General features: G+C 37.8%; 1 protein-coding gene across 3 annotated transcripts in view; it reads right to left on the reverse strand.

Annotated features, from left to right (window-relative positions):
• The window catches only part of LOC306881526 (chromodomain-helicase-DNA-binding protein 7-like), a 64,688-nt gene extending 46,834 nt beyond the window's left edge, over positions 1 to 17,854 (reverse strand). For 2 of the 3 annotated variants that reach the window (XM_079435677.1, XM_079435675.1), the window contains exon 1: positions 17,604 to 17,854. The gene's annotated coding sequence lies outside the window, so the exon portion shown is untranslated. Of the gene's footprint in view, positions 1 to 11,832; positions 11,934 to 17,603 lie in introns of all 3 variants that reach the window. The other variant, XM_079435676.1, reaches the window with a different exon arrangement.
• Between the last annotated feature and the right edge of the window lie 381 nt (positions 17,855 to 18,235).

Consider the following 18,235-nt stretch of genomic DNA (forward strand, 5'->3'; position numbering starts at 1 on the left):
CTATGACAATAAGCATGTTTACATAAGCCATTACAAAGTATGGCAGCTTTTTTCTTAAGCTAGTGTTCATCTACTCTTTTTGTGTTATGTATATATGGCCAAAATCAAATTTAATAATGATAATAATAATTCATTACTAGGGGTGTAACGGTTCACAAAATTCACTGTTCGGTTCGATACAAAACAGTGGTGTCACGGTTCGGTACGTTTTCGATATGGGGAGCAGGGCAATTGGTTATGTCGCAATGTTAGAAATATTTCTGTTTTAAACCATGAAGGCGAGCCAATGGATATCACAGAAGCACACGCGTTTGCACCCGGGTTTGCACACGTGCAAACTTTGCACAAGATTTATGCTGGTGAACATCTTAATCTCAGTCAATTCACTACAAGCAGAAAGTGAAAGTAAAAGGGATCTGGAGACGCCGCATTTCAGCGCTTTTCTGCTTTTTCTAAGCACTCAAAGCGCTCTACATTGTCAGGGGGAATCTCCTCATCCACCACCTTCAAATATATTTGAAGGCTATTTACACCTCTGTCTCTGAGCAAGCATACAGCAAAACAGTCAGTGTACAATGAAGAATTAACTGTAGTCTAATTAATGTGCATGCATGCTACACAAAGTTTAGTCAAAAAGCTACAATGACATTATTTTGGTTTGTCAGACAAAAACTGAACTGTTTTCAGATGGACTCAAGCATTAACTTAATAAACAAAATACTGTTTACTCTGACTTAAACTTGCATGCAAATGTAATAACTGAGACCATAACATGGAAAAAGGTCTCGAGGATCAAAATGCCCTGCAAGAGGTACACAAGATGAATAAAGTTCTAAACTAGTATCGTTTAGACGTAGACTTCTCTTGCTGGCTACGTGCGAATGGAAGCTATTCAGTTTCATAACAGTTAAAGTGCATATTGCAGGTTAACATTTTTTTAACCTTGTATGAAAATACCACATGAACCGTTAATGCAGGATTTGAAAATGTTTTACAAGACGTGAGGGCACAAATTTAGATAAAAAAAAAAGTGAGGCTTTCCTGGACAGTTCTCAAAAACCGCTTTTTTTCAACATCGCATCATATTACGTCACATAAGGGAGTCGTGTGCCGCACTCTGCTTTGAGCGCGTGCGAGTCAGTAGGTTTTCGGTAGATATTTTTATTTCATATTTATCATTGTCATGGTAAATTGTGTTTGTGGAGGTTGCACAAACTCCAGCCTGTCAGGACATCGAGTCCACAGGTTTCCTAACAAGAAATAGGACGGTATCTTCCAGGCCTCGGTGCGTTAGTGCAGGCGAAGAGACTGGACTTCACTAATGCATCTGCTTCAAACACCGCGGTGGTGTGTAACTAAACAGATGTGATGGAGGCCAAGTGGAAAAGCATGGTCAGCAGTGAATGTGATCTAAACTTGTGCTTGCTTCTCCCAGCATATGCCGTCTGAGAGAGGAATACTGCAGGTCACCGCAGGCTCCACAAGAACACAGCACCGTCATGTCCACTACACCTGCTCCTCTCTCCAGATCCCTCCAGTCAGAGGATCAGCATGATGAGGCTGTTGGTGTATATCTAGCACAGCCTTCAACATTTAACACACTTTAACACATTAGTGTGATACCCAGACTGAAAGATTGTTAAATGTTTTTAAATGGGTCAGATGGTATTTCTTTTGGTAGTATATGTTTGGTACATCTACATACATGTATATTTATTAACAGTTGAAATGTTTTGAGTTGAAATGCGTTTTGAGTTGGGTATTAACAGTGCTATGAAATAATATTTATGATTTCGTGCTGTATAAATAAAACTGAATTTAATTAACCATAAATGCAGATCTGCATGATTGCGATTTTTTTTTATTGATTTTCAACAAAATGGGGCCATTCAAAACCTTTATAAAGTCCTCCTTCCTCTGTAAACTATCTTCTAATAGCTGACACAACACATGCAGGTAAGGGCTGCCCAGAACACCATAGGCCCAGCGGACAACTTGTCTGTATGTAGGGATGGGTACCGAAACTCGGTATTAAATCGGTCTCGGGGCTAAATTATGAAAGACCGGAGTATCGATAAGCTCTGACGTTATCGGTACTTCTGTCGGTATTGGAGAAATTAAGAAAACACACATACATTTATTGTTTCTCTCCCTCAAACAAACAAACAAATAAATATATATATATATATATATATATATATATATATATATATATATATCTGTTTTTATGTGCAATAATATTCAAACATTTGTCTATGATGCATTTTTGCTATGCGCAATTCAGAAGCCAGATCGCGCTCACGCGGAGGAGCTTCAGAACACGCAACATGAAAGTCCTGTTTAATTATGATAGAAGAGAGAACCAACTATTCAAACATCTGCTCACACTTTAGGCATGTGGCTGTTATATTAAACTAAGTTTTTTTTTTTTCGATTTTGGCTTCCAAGGATTATAGCCGCATTTCTTCTAGCACAACTCCCTTCCCTTCATAGCGGCGCGGATTCGTTCCTCCGAACCAAAACTTAACATCTGAATCAGCTCAATCAGTGATTGTTATAAAATGCCGTCTTTACTGTTGCTACATTGCAGGACATATTTGATAGTAAAACGTTGACAGTACAATCTGCTGTTCCCCAGGCTGAAATGTGTGCGCGCGCGTGTGCCTGCGCGGCGGCGTGCTCCAAAACGGACAAGCAAAGTACACTTTGAGCTTCGGGCGCGTCGAAATAACACACAAAAATATGCCAAAAAATACACACACAATGTGTCAAAATGGCCGGTTATGAGAGTCTTCACTTTTATGTTTTAAGTGGACGAGAACAGTTGGGAGAAAATCCGATGCGTGTCAGTATATTGTCTTAAAGTGTCAGACTGGAGCTTGAGCCATCAATGTTAATCAAAGAACAAAATGCAAAGAGAAAATCACCCACAGCTCTTAATCTGAACAACGTTATAGCTTTAATAAACATAAATCTATCAGTACATACAGTGAAAACTATGCAGTGCTCATTTACATTTGATTACTTTTGTAACTATTACTTACCTGAACATTAATATTAGTAGACCTTCATGGAAAAATGAAAGCACTGTTTATTTCATTTCGTTTGTGTGTTTGTTTTATTGTATTTGTCAGTTTGTTTTACTTTGTTTATGTTGTTACTGTATCTTATCTTATGTATATAAAACACTAAAAATACCTGCACACTGGTGCATTTACAAATTGATGAAGAACAGGCATTTTTAGTGTTTTATATACATAAGATAAGATACAGTAACAACATGAACAAAGAAACAAAGTAAAACAAAAAGTACCGATAAGAATACCGTTAAAGTACCGGATTGATAAGCAGTATCGGTAAGAGTAGTAATACCGTTAAAACCTTAACGATACCCATCCCTATCTGTATGCTGTCATTATTGATTGTGTTATACCAATGGCATCAAAAAGTGTTACTTATAGGTAGTCATGACCTAAATAGAGTTAACTTGTAATTGAGAATCAAAATTATTCAGACTGTTTTAATATTAAAATCTTTAACAATGCATTTATACATGTATACAAGTACTTTTCTTAGAGTAATAAATTATTTCTGCCCTAAAATGTGTCTGCTGGCCTGGAGAGGTCTATGCTTTCCTCGCATTTCCTTTTTGAAAACAGACTTGAAAGTGCACTATTTAAAGTTAAATTGTTATAATTCATGAATGCTTTTGAATACAGACCTAAGGTTGGTCTCCTTTAAAAGAAGACAATCATCAGATTAATGCAGAAGTGAAATAATTTCAAAAAATGAAAGTTAAAAAAGTTATAAAAGTTTAAATTTACTGTAAATAATATGTACGGTACTATTATTACTATATATTATGTAAAATAAATATTTTACAAAATATGTTTTAATCCAAATTTGGCATAAAATTAAAGCCATGTGTCTAAATAAGTTTTGTTCCAAATTTGAAGTTGATAAAAAAAATTTGAGGTTACTATGCAATTTTGTTTAGGCGTTATACCACAAACAGCCACCGGCTGCCATTCAAACCCCATTGAATTTTTTTATGCACTTTTCTGTCACAAATGTATCAATTTACTCTTACTCCCATCTAGGGCTGGGTATAGTTCAAAAATTTTCGATACCGATTCCGATACCTTGAGTTCGATACCGGTTCCTGAACGATACTTTTTCCGATACCAGTTTTATGAAATCAGTTTTAATAAGATTACATTATCTCAAAAAACTATTTTTTAATGTTGATATTTATACAGACTCAAAGCCTCATCTCCTGAGCCACTGCACAAAGAACAAAATATATCCAACACAATAAATAAATAATTTTAATAAAGTTCAAATTGTTTTCAGTTTACACATCTGTTAGGCTACGTTTACATTAGTGCGTGTTCATTTTAAAACACATCATCATTTCTAGGTTGTTAAAGACTTCAAGAATTTTAAAATCTTCATCCACTTTCATAAGTGGGTGTTTTATTTTCTTTCACCATATGTTTTATTGTTATTAAATTCTGGTGTAGTATGTCTAATTATTTGAATGCATAAAAACAACTTAGTTTATTTAAATGTATTCTTAAAATAGCCTAATGAAATGTTTTATTTTTCCTCAGAAATTCTGTGTTCTGTATCTAGTTTTCAAATGACGACATAAAACGTTAATTTAATTTCTTTAAATTAATGAAAATCAAAGTTTATTTATTTTGGCAAACAAAGGGGGTTTACTATTAAAATTAAAAAATGGAATAACTGTTGTGTGATCATTACTAAAAAAAATAATAATAAAGTTTTAATAATTTTAATAGTAGCAGTATGTACTGTCTGCTGAACAATATTAATATATTTCTGCCGCAGTGTCTTCCAAGTTAAACCAAACTTTTATTTTGACGGGTTGCCTGGAATACCTTTACAGTTCTGTGTGTATATGATATGACGTTAGTTTTACTCAAATCAAACGGTAAAATGCTCATTAATTGACTCTCACAGCAGTTCTGGAGATGTTGTTCATGTGTTTATGTCCTCATTTAGTTAGGCGGCAGACGCCGAAATCACCGCGAGCGTCACGCGAGCTTCAGTCTGTGTTTAGTAAACAAACTGCGCTATATAGAGAGCAGACTGCTCCGTGCGCTTTCGAAACGCTCTCGCGGATGTCAAACACTGATCAATCAGCGCCGCGCCGCTTCTAGTCAAACACACCTAGTGCTGCAGGATTATTGGCTCACTGACGGTGATGAGATTAACCCCTTAGGTATCGAAATTTGGTACCGAACGACAAGACGTTTTTCGATACTCGGTGGTATCGAGGCAATTCGGTCGGTGCCTAAAAAGTATCGAACTTGATACCCAGCCCTACTCCCATCACAAAATAACCAAATATGGAATCTTGAGACTCAGACCTTTCCGATGATATGTATTTTGTCAAGATTATAAAAAGTTTTGATTCTATAAGACCGTAATATATTTGGAGTATGACACTTCCCACTAAGGGGGAAAAGTACCATTTCTATGGTGACACAATATCCGTTTTCACTAGGGGTGGCACGGTTCGCGGAAAAAAACCCGAACCGCACGGTTCTCCACACACGGTTCGGCACGCGCTAGGACCGCGGTTCAACTGAATTCTGACAAGGCATGTGGTTTGTTATAAATAACACGTAAAACAAATAGGGTTCGGCTAATGTATGTTTCTGTTAATGGATGCGCATTCTGGCTTCCCAGTACATTATAACAACAGCGATGAGAAAGAGAAAAAAAAAAATAAGTGGACAAATCATTCACTCTTGTTCAATGCGAGTGCCGTATGCTGGAATATGAGCATTTATTCCGTCATCACCCGGGTGCTGATAGCGCGCGCACAGGTGAGACCTGAACAGCACACGTTGATATCGGTGTTTAGACTAAAGTCATGTAAGCTTTGCCAGCTCAAATATTTAAGAGCCAGAGGACGCGAGCTCGCGCGCGCAGTGAGAAGATTTGTGCGTGCGCTCATCAGAAGCGCACAAATCTGCGCCTCAGAACGCGCGCAAATATGAAGCTCTCTCTGAAGTATTGTGTTTTAATGGATAAATTCACACAAAATTCTGTCAAAATGCCCGTCTTGGTAAGTATCCTATAGCAGACATAGCCGGCTGGGCGTACAGTATCAGTGCTTTCTCTTAAAGTGACAGTTAATATTAAATAAACAGCAACAACAAAGAAATCACTCACTGCTCTTGATTGAATCGCTTTTGTAACTTTAATAAAGAGTAATCTTTAATTTATACAGTCAAATATGCAATGCTGTTTTACCTTTGATTACTTTAATCGTACTTCAATTTCTGTACCTAAAAAACCCCCTGAAAATCACTGATTATTTTATTTGTATCTTTACTCTGTTGTATTTTTATTTGTGCTGTTGCTTGTAGTTAAAGGTCTGCTTTTATTTGTGTACACTCACAATGAAAACAAAACAGATTTTATATATATAACATGTAATAATATTTAGCATTTTCACATAAAAATAAAAGAAACTGAGCAAAGTAGATGTCTTTTTTTTCCCCTGTTGTACCGAAATTGTATCGAACCGTGACCCCCGAACCGAGGTACGTACCGAACCGTGACATCTGTGTACCGTGCCACCCCTAGTTTTCACAGGATGAATTTTGAGATTTTAAGCTTTCAAATGATATATAATATATGATGATTACTAAAACAGATAGGAAAAAAAAGGAAACGAATATAATTTGTGTGTCAAAGGTCAGAGCTCCTATTATGGTGTATATGTTTTGAGGTGCGCTAGTCATAAATTAATCTATTACTGCTCCTACATAATTTTTAACAACAAACAGTGGTAAAATATATATTTTGGAGTCTTGGACCTTTCCAATGATATAGTTTGTCATGATTAGATTAGGATTTAATGGTAATATATTGAAGTAATGTTAGGTGTCCCGTATACAGGACGGTGACAGTTAAGGGGTTTTAACGAGTGTGCCACGCCTGATCAATGCTTATTAGTTTCTATTACTGGTAGTATCAATACTAGCATTGCTATTGCCTGATTACATTAGCTAACGTGTGTATATCTGTAAGCTAACACTGATCTCTCACCAAACACCTGCCCTGTTCTCCTCACATCAACTCAATTAGTCTTCCCTGACCGTTGTTCTGTCTAATCCTGGCGTGTCCTGCTCTCTTGGCTGCATAGCAGGCTCATCATTTTATCTGTGGTCCGTCATACGAGTGTAAATACACATTTAAAATTTCCTCAGCGTCCGAACTGTCTGCGATCCTTTGTTTTCCTGTGGTTTAAATGGACCGCTCTCCCTTTTGATGCGTCACTTCCGGTTTTGGCGCGTTTCAGATGCGGAAGTAAAATTCTCTCACAAAAACAACTCCAGAAGCCTTAATAGCGTATTTTGAAGTATATTGTAAAGAAAATCTAGTTCCTACAGTATTTTTCTATACATCCACCCACTGGAGTCTCTAACCTGCAATATGCCCTTTAAGTTACACAATATGTGAGAAAGACAATCAGTCACACTGTTAACCCTCTGAGCTCGACAAACGCGAATACGCGTTTTGGGGCAGATTTTCCTGATAAGGCAGAAATGAGCTTGAATTACTCTGCCATTTTTGATCATTCAGATAAGAGCAATACACCATTCGAATCTGTAAGGGGTCTACTTTTATTTGTATACACTCATAATAACAACTAAACTTTGTGCTTTTGAAAAATAAAGAAAACAAACAGGGTGCGCTCTGTCTTCTCCGTAATCTGTTTTCAGAAATGCGCCACTAAAATGAAGTGTAACTCAGCGAATACTCAACACACAGAAACATGAGTTATCTCTATAGAAAGCTTGAAGTGTCTTCTTTCAAATGAAGTAACAAATATTCTGTGATGAAGTAATCCGTATGAAACCAACACGATGTTCAGTCTGTCCCGTCTAACTCATTTTTAATGTGATCCCGCCCCCTCGTTCACATGTAAATAACCACGTGATATAAACAAAGTGTCAGGAGTGAAGAGTTCATTGATGCTATACTGTTCGTTTCTGGAAGACGACGCGCTGAGTAAAGGCTGGATTTCCCTCAAAAGAACAATATTTCATCCAGAAGAGAAGATCAATCTGACGAGTAAAGCCGGGCTCACACTGTGCGATTTTTAATAGTCTTTTGCGATTGTTGCTTGTCTCACTGTACGAACATGATCCCCATGTCAGACTGTAGGATCTCAGTTGTCTTAAATGTCAGACTGTACGACAGTCAAGACGCGACAAAAACGGACATACTCAAGACTTGTCCGGAGTTTTACGTCATCAATTCGTGACCCGCGTTCTCTGGCTATAATGGTAGCTAGCAAACAACAGCAACGTGTAGCGTTAGTTTTATTAATTACATGCCTTGATGTTAAAAAAAACCCCGAAAAAGACGACGTGTGTGGAGCAAGTCATGGCTGGGCAAAAGTGGACTTTATGGACTTCCAGTTCTACACAGAGCGAACTTGAGGTAATTTTGTTATTCGAGTTTAAACATCCTGCCCCTTAATAAATAAACTAAGTAAACTTTACTTTGTATATACAAACATATTGTTTTTACAAATAATGAATGGTTTGAAGTTGTCGCGCTAATTGCGTCATCAAGTTCAGTGCTCCTATTGGATCTTGGTTTGACGGTCGTCGTAAGATATGTCACACTGCAGGAAAGTGTCTGAAATCTTCTGACACTGCCAGAATTTAATCGGAGGAAAAAATTGATCGCAACGGCCATTAATCGGCTGTCGGTGAACATGTCAAACCAGCGATCTAGACAACCGATTTTAGCCTAGGATTATAGGAATCTTAGGATTTTCAAAATTTGTCTCAGACGACCAAATCGTGGCCAAAACCGCACAGTGTGAGCCGGGCTTTAGTAATGTTTATATTCTGCATTAGTTAACGTGTTATTGTGACATAAACTTGAACACATTACTAGTTGGGTTTTTTCCCAAATTACAACATGATGAATGCTACACATCTAAGAATGTTTAGACCATGTTTATTATTAATAATCGGTTCACAAATATATTTTAATAACGTGCTAAACGATAACAATTAGTCCTCAGATATAAAATATATTTTTTATAGTACAAAGTACATCCTTTTATAGTACAAAGCATGCGTGAGTCTATGGCGGCAGAATCATATCTTCTACACTATAAAATCATACATGATGTTCAGGATGGCTATATGACTACACAATCATAGTTGGGTTTTCCCCAAACTATAATTCCTGACTAAAATGTTTGCAATCCAGTAAAACACTTTGAATATGATGGGCAATTCATTGTATTTAAATTTCTTATGGCACGATGATGTTTTCATGCTCTATATAAAACAATAAAAGTAATATGAGAGTACATTGTAACATGATGAATGCTACGAGTCTAAGTATGTTTAGAACATGTTTATGATTAATAGCCTACTCTGTTCAAAAATAGATTTTAATAGCGTGCTAAACAATAATTAGTTTCTCAAAAATAAAATGTCTTTATGATAATACAAAGCAGATAGATAGATAGAAATAGAGATAGAGATAGATAGATAGAGATAGTGATATAAACATGCTCACAAATGTGTTTTCTTTTTTTGGTTGTTTGTATTTTATTGAATCAGACACCTGCACCACAGATGATGAATCCTGCTGACTTTCAGTCTCTTCCAACTGTTTTCCTCTGAGAGTGCTGCACAAACATCAGAAGTTCAACAGTTTCTTCTTGAATCCATGGAAAGTAGCAGAAACACTTAACACTTAACATAACAGGTATGATTTATTTGTTTCACTTGTTGAACAGAATCTGTTGCAGGAATGACTCAAAGTATGTTCACATCTCTGTGGTTAGATCAGTGTGCACAATAGTGTCTTTGACCTTCATTATGTATGTTTTGATTATACTGTGTTGTAAATAAAATACAAATAATTTTAAAAACCCATTTTTTCAGCCTCCTCACACTCGGTCTTACCTGCCTCAGTCACAGTCACACTGATGGGCCATTAGCAGCCTTTAGGGGAGGACCCTTTGTCTCTCAGGTGAAAATCACTTAATATTCAAGGACATTACCACTCCCTCGCATATTGGCTTTCAATCACAAAACATGTCTTTAAATATTTAAATCAATGTATTGTTTTCTGTGAGCAAATAAACAAGATGATTTTCACATAATTTAAGCAAAAATTCTGTATGTGTCTTATTTCAGTGACTTAAAAATTGTAGTTTTTCACTAACCACACAAACATTGATTTCTCAAAACCACAATCATGTACATAAATGCTGCTAACATATTATTGTAGCCCAGTTTGTGCTGTTTACAGTGTTATTAGACTTTAACCATTTATATTTTTATAAGCAACTGAAAAAAGCACAAATGTCAGGGCATGTCGAAAGTTCTCCAGGCCCCCAAAACACCCTCAGGACCCAGAGGGTTAACTGATTATCTGACGTCACATTGGCTACACGAGTTGCTCACTGGAGGTTATCGATGCTCCTCATACAAAATAAAGAGGAGCATGTGGTATTTACAGGACAAACAAAACAGGCATTAATGTTTGATAAAACCTTATACTATGAATACATATTTGATGAACATTATAGGTCACACTGACATCCTTTCCATCTAGCAAGAACGTGACACTGAAGGTCACGAGTCTCAATATAGAATCAGATATTGGAGATCTGGTTAAAAAAAAAAAAAAAAGTTAGTTTGCTACCTTGTAAAGGAAACAAAACATTGTCTATGAAATGCAAACTCACGTTTATAAAGGTGAACAAGTTCACACTATCTTTCATTCATCATTCAACAATCTTCTTTTGACAAGAGTGATAAACAAAAGCAGTCTGAGCCGGTTTTCAGCCATCTGTGTCAGAGCACCAACCCGCATTGTTTTTTTTCCTGAAACCAAACCAACCAACGTGGGCTTGCCAAGAGAGAAATGCACGGTGATACTAGCACAGAAAGAAAAAAAAAAAAATAAAGAAAAAAAAGTGGGGGAGGAAAGGCCCACCAAGTGCGTGTGATTGCAGTCATTAACACCGACAGTCTCTTTAATGCACTCGGCAAGCAAGTCACTGATTAACCAATCCTACCTCCCCAATTTTCCCATTTCACATGGAGCTTTAAAACCCTGTTAAGAGAGGGCAGGTCTATGGCCACCTGTGGTTTGTCTCTTGGGCTTAAGCTTCACATACACAAGGTGTGCATCATAGCAAAAAGGAGGGGCTGCACTCAAAACAAGCTCCTTGCACAAATGCTCTCCAGCAGCATTCCTTTTATTTTATTCCCCTCTTCAACAACCCCCACTAGAAGCTCTAACTGCAGCTGGGCATAATTTATATCTGTGCTCCTCCACATTATATGCATGGGCGGGGGTTTGAAGGGGGTGTATCTGTGGCAAGTAACTGAGCACAAAGACAGTGTGAGGGTGACAGGATGCGACGGGTGGGTAGCTGGAGAGCAAGCGGGGGTTAGGGCCATAGAGCTGTTCCATTTGCGTGAACTGGTGCTTTTACACAATGCTGCTGTAATTAAACGGATGAGTCTTGTCCTTTCTTGCCGTGTCGTGCAAGCTCACCCATACGAGGATAAAAACTGTTGCTCAGGGAAGAGCTGTGCATTCTCTGTGCATGCTATGACGTAACAACACTCATTTAACCCGAAATTTAAGCGGTACCCATTAGAAGGACTGGTTAGGCTGCAACATTTCAGTGGCACAGATGAAAACAAGAGCTTGTGTGCGCTAAGTCACAGACACTCAGAGAAGGCTGATTTGGAGAGAGAAAAAAAAAAAAAAAAAAAAGAGGAAGAGAACTTTGACCTTCACTTCCAGACCTGCTGTCACCCAGTCTGCCTCCGGCACTTGTCTGCGTACCAGCTGAGGACCTGCAGGAGGGTCAACTGGGGCAAGAAGTTTCACCTCTAGCAGAAGACAGTAAAGGCTTTAAAGCACAATCATCACAACCATGACACGGGCATAATACAGAGGAAGCTTACTAGATCTATTTCCTGAAGGTGATATGTTGAATTGACTACTTTTATTCAACAAGTTTGCACAAAATGATCAAACTGACAGTTAGAAAGACATTTATAATGTTACAAAAGATTGCAACTTCAAATAAATGCTTAAATGTTCTTTTAAACATTCTATTCATAGAATCCTGAAAAAATATATACTATCAAAAAACATTAAGTAGCACAACTGTTTTTAACATTGTGGAAAGTTTCTCAAGCACCAAATCAACATGTTAGAAGGATCATGTCTAGATTGGAGTAATGATCACTGAAAATTAAGCTTTGCCTTGACAGGAATAAATTATATTTTGAAATATATGAAAATAGTTATTTTAAAACTGTAACGTTTCACAATGTATAAAAAAAAAGATATACAAAATACTGTTTTTATTGTATTTATCAAATAAATGCAGTCTTGGTGAGTATAAGACTTAATTTTTTTTTTTTTTTTTAACAAAATCCAAACTTTTTATACTTAAAGTATTCATTTGACATTGGGGAAACAGACTGACATACTAATGCAATAGCCTTCTAGATAAAAAATAAATAAATGAAATTTTGATCTCATAAGTCGTCATGTCAACAGTGTACACAACTCATATTGACATTTCCTCAGGGTTGATGATTTTAAGGTTGTATATCCTGAGGCTCTGATGACTGCCTGTAACCACATGGGACATAGAAGTGACCTGAATGGAATCACTACATTAAATCCACTACCAAAAAGCATGAGGATTCCAGAAAATGTGGCTTTAAGCATCAAGTTGTTACGAGTTAAAAAAAGGCTGCTTTGTTTGACAATTTTTTATAAAAAAATGGGGAAATGGTACAAAAACGTGCATGAATTGCATGTACGCCAATATTAACAGCGGATGTGATGAAAGCATCTATAGATATTTTGAAAGGTCTGATAAAATACTGAGAGAAGCTCAGATGGTAGAGTGTAGATTTGTGATTATCTTTTTCATAATTTCCACCACTTTGTTTGCTGCCCATTAAAAAAAAAAACTTTATGGAGAAAATTAGGTATCCTCTTGGAGAATCACATGCAGTAAGTCACTAAATTTAGAAAACTTAAATATATCTAAACTCATTGAGAAACAGCTTCAGCCATTCAAGTCTAGCAGCTCTCATTTGAATATTAGAAGACTCGTCCATTCCAAGCTATTCATCTGAAACTGTTCCTCCATCTTCTGTGTGGCAGAGAAGAGGGGGATGGTCAGTGAGAAGGGGAAAAAAGCCTGCTTGTTTTGCAGCACAACAGGCCACTGCAACCCTCCTGCTAGCCCACAGCTAGAGAGGAGGGGTTGGAGGGAAAGGGCCTACACACAGCGGTGCTGTTCCTGGCGTAGATTGAAAGCATGTTGTCAGATAACTGAAATACCAGCCTTGAAAGCTCCATCCAACACCAGTGTTTGTACGCACATGTGTCAAGGCAGGGGGTGCCTGACCCACATCTAACGCAGTGCTCCAGATTTGTCATAGCCAGTCATTGGCTAGTCAGCACCAGGACGATTTGCACAAATTTTAAATTGTTAAATTTAAACAAATAATTTTATCTATACACTTGTGCTACGTACAACTATGGGATCAATTGCCTTGTTCATTGCATCATTATAGCCCACAGGAGAATTTTTTGAAGTTTCATTCAGCCACATACTAAGGATGCGAATCCACAGATATTTCAATTGGTTTAAAGCTGTAGTGATAACGTGTCTAAAAGACCAAGGTAAAGCATTCCACAACCAAAACAACACTATTTATCATTTATACGAGTTTGTGAACCTGGATCTTGTATGTACAGTGCCCTCCAAAAGTATTGGAACAGTAAAGACAAAATTGCTCTGTTGGCTGTGGAGTCGAGACATATACAAATATGAATAAAAGATGAATATGAGACAAAACTACAGAATGTCACATTTTATTATTGGGTGATTCAACACATAGATGTTTTACCAGCTAAGAAGTTCAGCATTTTTAGAGTTTCATCCCTCTATCTGATGTGAGCATAAGTATTGGAACAGTTGCCTCACAGGTCTTTCTAAGTGATCAGCTGTGTCCTGTTGCATTAATTCTTCAGATATTAAAAGCAGGGAATGTGTCGTATCAGTTATATCCATTACTTCTGCATTCTGAATCTTGCATTCAATGATGACACACACAAACCAGGATGAAGACGAGGAAGCTGACTTTGAGAGAAAAATCAGACAATTTGGATGCTAAAAGAAAAGAGGAAGTCAATTAGAGCTCTAGCAAAAACAAAAGGCATGGAGAAATCAAGAGTTTGGAAACCACCAGCGACACCAGCAACCAACAACGACCTGATCGGCTGAGAAAACAACAGTAGTTGATGACAGACAAATCATAAAAGCTGTGAAAATGAATCCTAAAAGACGTGTCTGTAAAATCACCAACAACTTCCAGAAAGCTGGGGTGATGCTCTGACAATCTACTGTCCTCAGGAGACTTTGACACAGAATTACAGATGCAACACAGCAAGATGCAAACCTCTGACCAGCACCAAACATAGAAAGGCAAGATTAGAGTTTGCAAAAAAGCACAAAGGTAAGCCAGAAGAGTTTTGGAACTGTGTTTATGGAGCGATGAGACAAAGATGAACCTTTATCTAAGTGATGGGAAAGCAAAAATGTGGAGGAAAAAAAAGGGAACTGCAAATGATCCCAAGCACACAGCCTCATCTGTAAAGCATGGTGGAGGTGTTGTCGTGGCAGGGGCATGCATGGCTGCCTCTGGAACAGGCCCTCTCAACTTTTTTGATGACTTAATGTATGATGACAGTAGCAGAATGAATTTGGAAGGGTACAAAGCCATCTTGCCTACCAATATTCAAGAAAATGCCACCAGATTCATTGGGAAGTGCTTCATATTGCATCAGAACAATGACCCAAAACACCCTGCCAGTTCAGTCAATTAATGTATAAGGGCAAAGAAATGGAAAGTCTTAGATTTAGTCAATCTCCAGATTTAAATCTGATTGAACATGAATTTCACCAGCTGAAGAGGAGAGTAAAGGCAGAAACTCCCCCAAAACAAGCAACAATTGGAATTGGCTGCATTAAAGGCTGGGAAAAGTATTTCAAAGGATGAGACCAAGAGTCTGGTGATGTCTATGGGTCACAGACTCACTGCTGTGATTGTGTGCAAGGGATCTGCAACTAAATAACAGCTTTTAATCTTTTATATCTGCCTTATATTCAACTGTCCCAATACTTATGCTCACATCAATGAGTGGGATGAACTCTAAAAGTGCTGTTCTTTTTATTTGGTAAAACGTGTGTTGAAACGGCTAATAATAAAATGTGACATTCTGTAGTTTTGTCTCATATTCATCTTTTAATCATATTTGCAAATGTCTTGACTCCACAGCCAACAGAGCAATTTTGTCTTTACTGTCCCAATACTTATGGAGGGCACTGTATATTTTAGGCAATGAACAAATGATTATAAACTACATTCAGCAAAATATGCCACCATGTGTCATACTTGCATTCACAAAACTACAATATTTTACATCTAATTAAAGCATAAAATAAAAAGTTCAACTTGGCCAAGACATCAATAAAACGAGATGAAAACACCCCCTTATTGTTCGTTTAAAGTGCTAAAAATTGGTTATGAGAACCGTTAGTTCAATAAAAAGTTAAATACACTAAATCGAATAGAATTTCCCTGAACGTGAACCGCAATTCAGAAGCTTATGTAACTCACGCAAATAATGTTTTCACTGAAATCACTCCAATATTTTGATAAGGGCGAAGTTATGCGTTTGTAAGCGACTTTGCACTAGATACGAAATGTGTACTGGATCAACATGTTGGATTCAAACTTTTCTGAGGACAAAAGAGGAACCGGCACTTGACTTTTCGATTTGATGCAACTAGTGAACAAGCCCCGGCAACCACAAGAAAAGACAAGCGAGATGAAAAGCCTAAAGCGACTACAAAGCAGTCTCACATCTGCTCCGCCATACCAGCTTCATATCTGCTCACTGAGTGGACCGACACACATTAAAAGCTGCCATCTTAGGTTAAAGACTTGAGAGGCAGCGAGACAACGACGATACCATCTTCAAACGAGTCTTTGTTAGATTGGTAGTTGAAATAGTGTTTTAAATAACTTTATAAAAACTAAATATTTTAACTTAGTTTATTTAAACGACAAAATACGGATGCGCGTTAAAAGGTCAAACACTACCGAATAAATTATAAATTAGCTTTATCTTCCTAGATTCATAATGTTGTAAACGAAGCAGGTGCTTTTCAAGTTTCGTGTGAGGCTTTAATATAAAGATCAAGTTAGATACTAAAACCTGTTCGACGTCGCGCATAGCACGAGATAAACAAAATATAAAACTTTTGAAAACACGGAAACTCGTCCAATAATAAACCAGGTGCATTTTTTCAGTTCCTCTCAAATAAGGTGTCGTCCGACCCCCTCCCTCCCTTTAAAACCCGTCTACCTGTTGAGGGGCAAAGGGGACAAAAGAAATGTGAGATGAGTTGTGTCCAGCTAGCTAGTTAGCTTGTTGTGAGACAATGAAGTCGACGCTGTCCGTCTCCTAAAGCAGATCGGCCACTTCCAAGCAGCTAATTACCTCTGCCTTTCCAGCGCACTTCTCACAGTCGACCAAGCGATAAACATTACCTCAGCCTAGAAAACAAGCCACATCTGCGAATTGCTCGTAGTAAAACATATCAGAGCTGTAACTCATATAAACGAACAAATAAAGAGAGCGAGGGAATGACCATCTGGCCTCAAGCAACCTTCCCCGGTCTCTATATTGTCCTTCGGACGAGCGCACTTTCCGACTCGCTTTCCACACACCATGTCGAGCCTCATCCAGTGTCACAAGCGAAAAACTCATGCACAACAACTTTGATGCTACCCTCACGTGCAGTTTCGTGCGCTTGAAAACTATTTTGAGTGAAATTGTTGATAAGAGGGGTCGGGGATCTCCCTCATTCAGCTCGGCCAATGACTCACCTCTACGTTCAAACCACCTCGTGTCTCAACAATTAGCTTGCTAACGAACGCTCACTTTGTGATTTTGAAAAAAATGAATTTTAGCAGTCCGTGAGGGATATAAAGAATACAAGCGTTGTTTCAGACCTTGAAGAGAATGAATTGCTTGTAACGTTACGCAGTTTAACTAGCATATTTCTCGCTTCCACTCCTATAGGGATCCGTGCGGCTCTATACAATGCAGTGCGCGTGAGCTAAACGAGCTAATGTTAGCATGTGCTCGAGCTACTTTGGGATTCTTCGATAAGTTAAAATACAAAGAAACGAACAAACTAGCGTGCGGCTTCTGTTTTCCCTGTGAAGGTGTGGGCTAAAACAACTTTCCGCTGTTTTAAAACACTGTTTATACCGCGGGTACCACCGTGGTACAAAACAAGTTAAATGTACGCTCAAAAACACTTTTCTCACAATGAAAGTACGGGTATATTTGTACAATAATGGTAAAAACGTTTGAAACTTACTAATAAGTTTGTGTTCGACTGATAAAGTTGGTGGATTCGTATTGTATGGTTAGAAAGAAAGGCGATTCCTTACCCTACTCAACGCGGGTCAGTTTAGGGTTTTCACCAATTAACTCCTCTCCGTATATCCCGAAAATCCGTTTAAATACGCGAATAACTGTCGAAATTCAAATTCTTTCGGTGAAGTCGGCGTCTCAGCGTCCCGTCCTCGCCGACTCTGCTTCTCTCCTTTGTGTTAATTTCACTCAATTGCGAGTTAAATCCGATCGATCCAGGCTCGTGTCCTCTCCTCTAGACTCTCGCGCTCGCTCACCTTCCACAGACAGGGGGCGCGTGCATGGCTTGCTGGATAAACATACGTGCGCGTGAGTGACCTCGCCGGGCTGTGACGCAAGTGCTTTTTTCCCTTTTATTTTCCAGGTCTTCATAAACATTTTTGTGAAACGTATTGTTTCGATAATGCAGTCTTTCGTGGACAAATTCTTTAATATTTTTAATTTAAATATTTCGAGTTTTTTAAACTTTACAACGTTTGTTTTATCTAACAGACAATCCTTTTTATAAATTATGTGTCATTATAAACTCTTGATATCTGATTTTGTGTTTTAAGTTTTAAAAAATGTGAACAGCTGTGTTATATGTAAACAAATGTGTGCACATAGTATTTAAATGGTTTTGACTGGCCTTCTGTGAATCGTTTTTCTT

The sequence above is a fragment of the Barbus barbus genome, assembly GCF_936440315.1.
Source record: "Barbus barbus genome assembly, chromosome: 15".
Classification (NCBI taxonomy): Eukaryota; Metazoa; Chordata; class Actinopteri; order Cypriniformes; family Cyprinidae; genus Barbus; species Barbus barbus.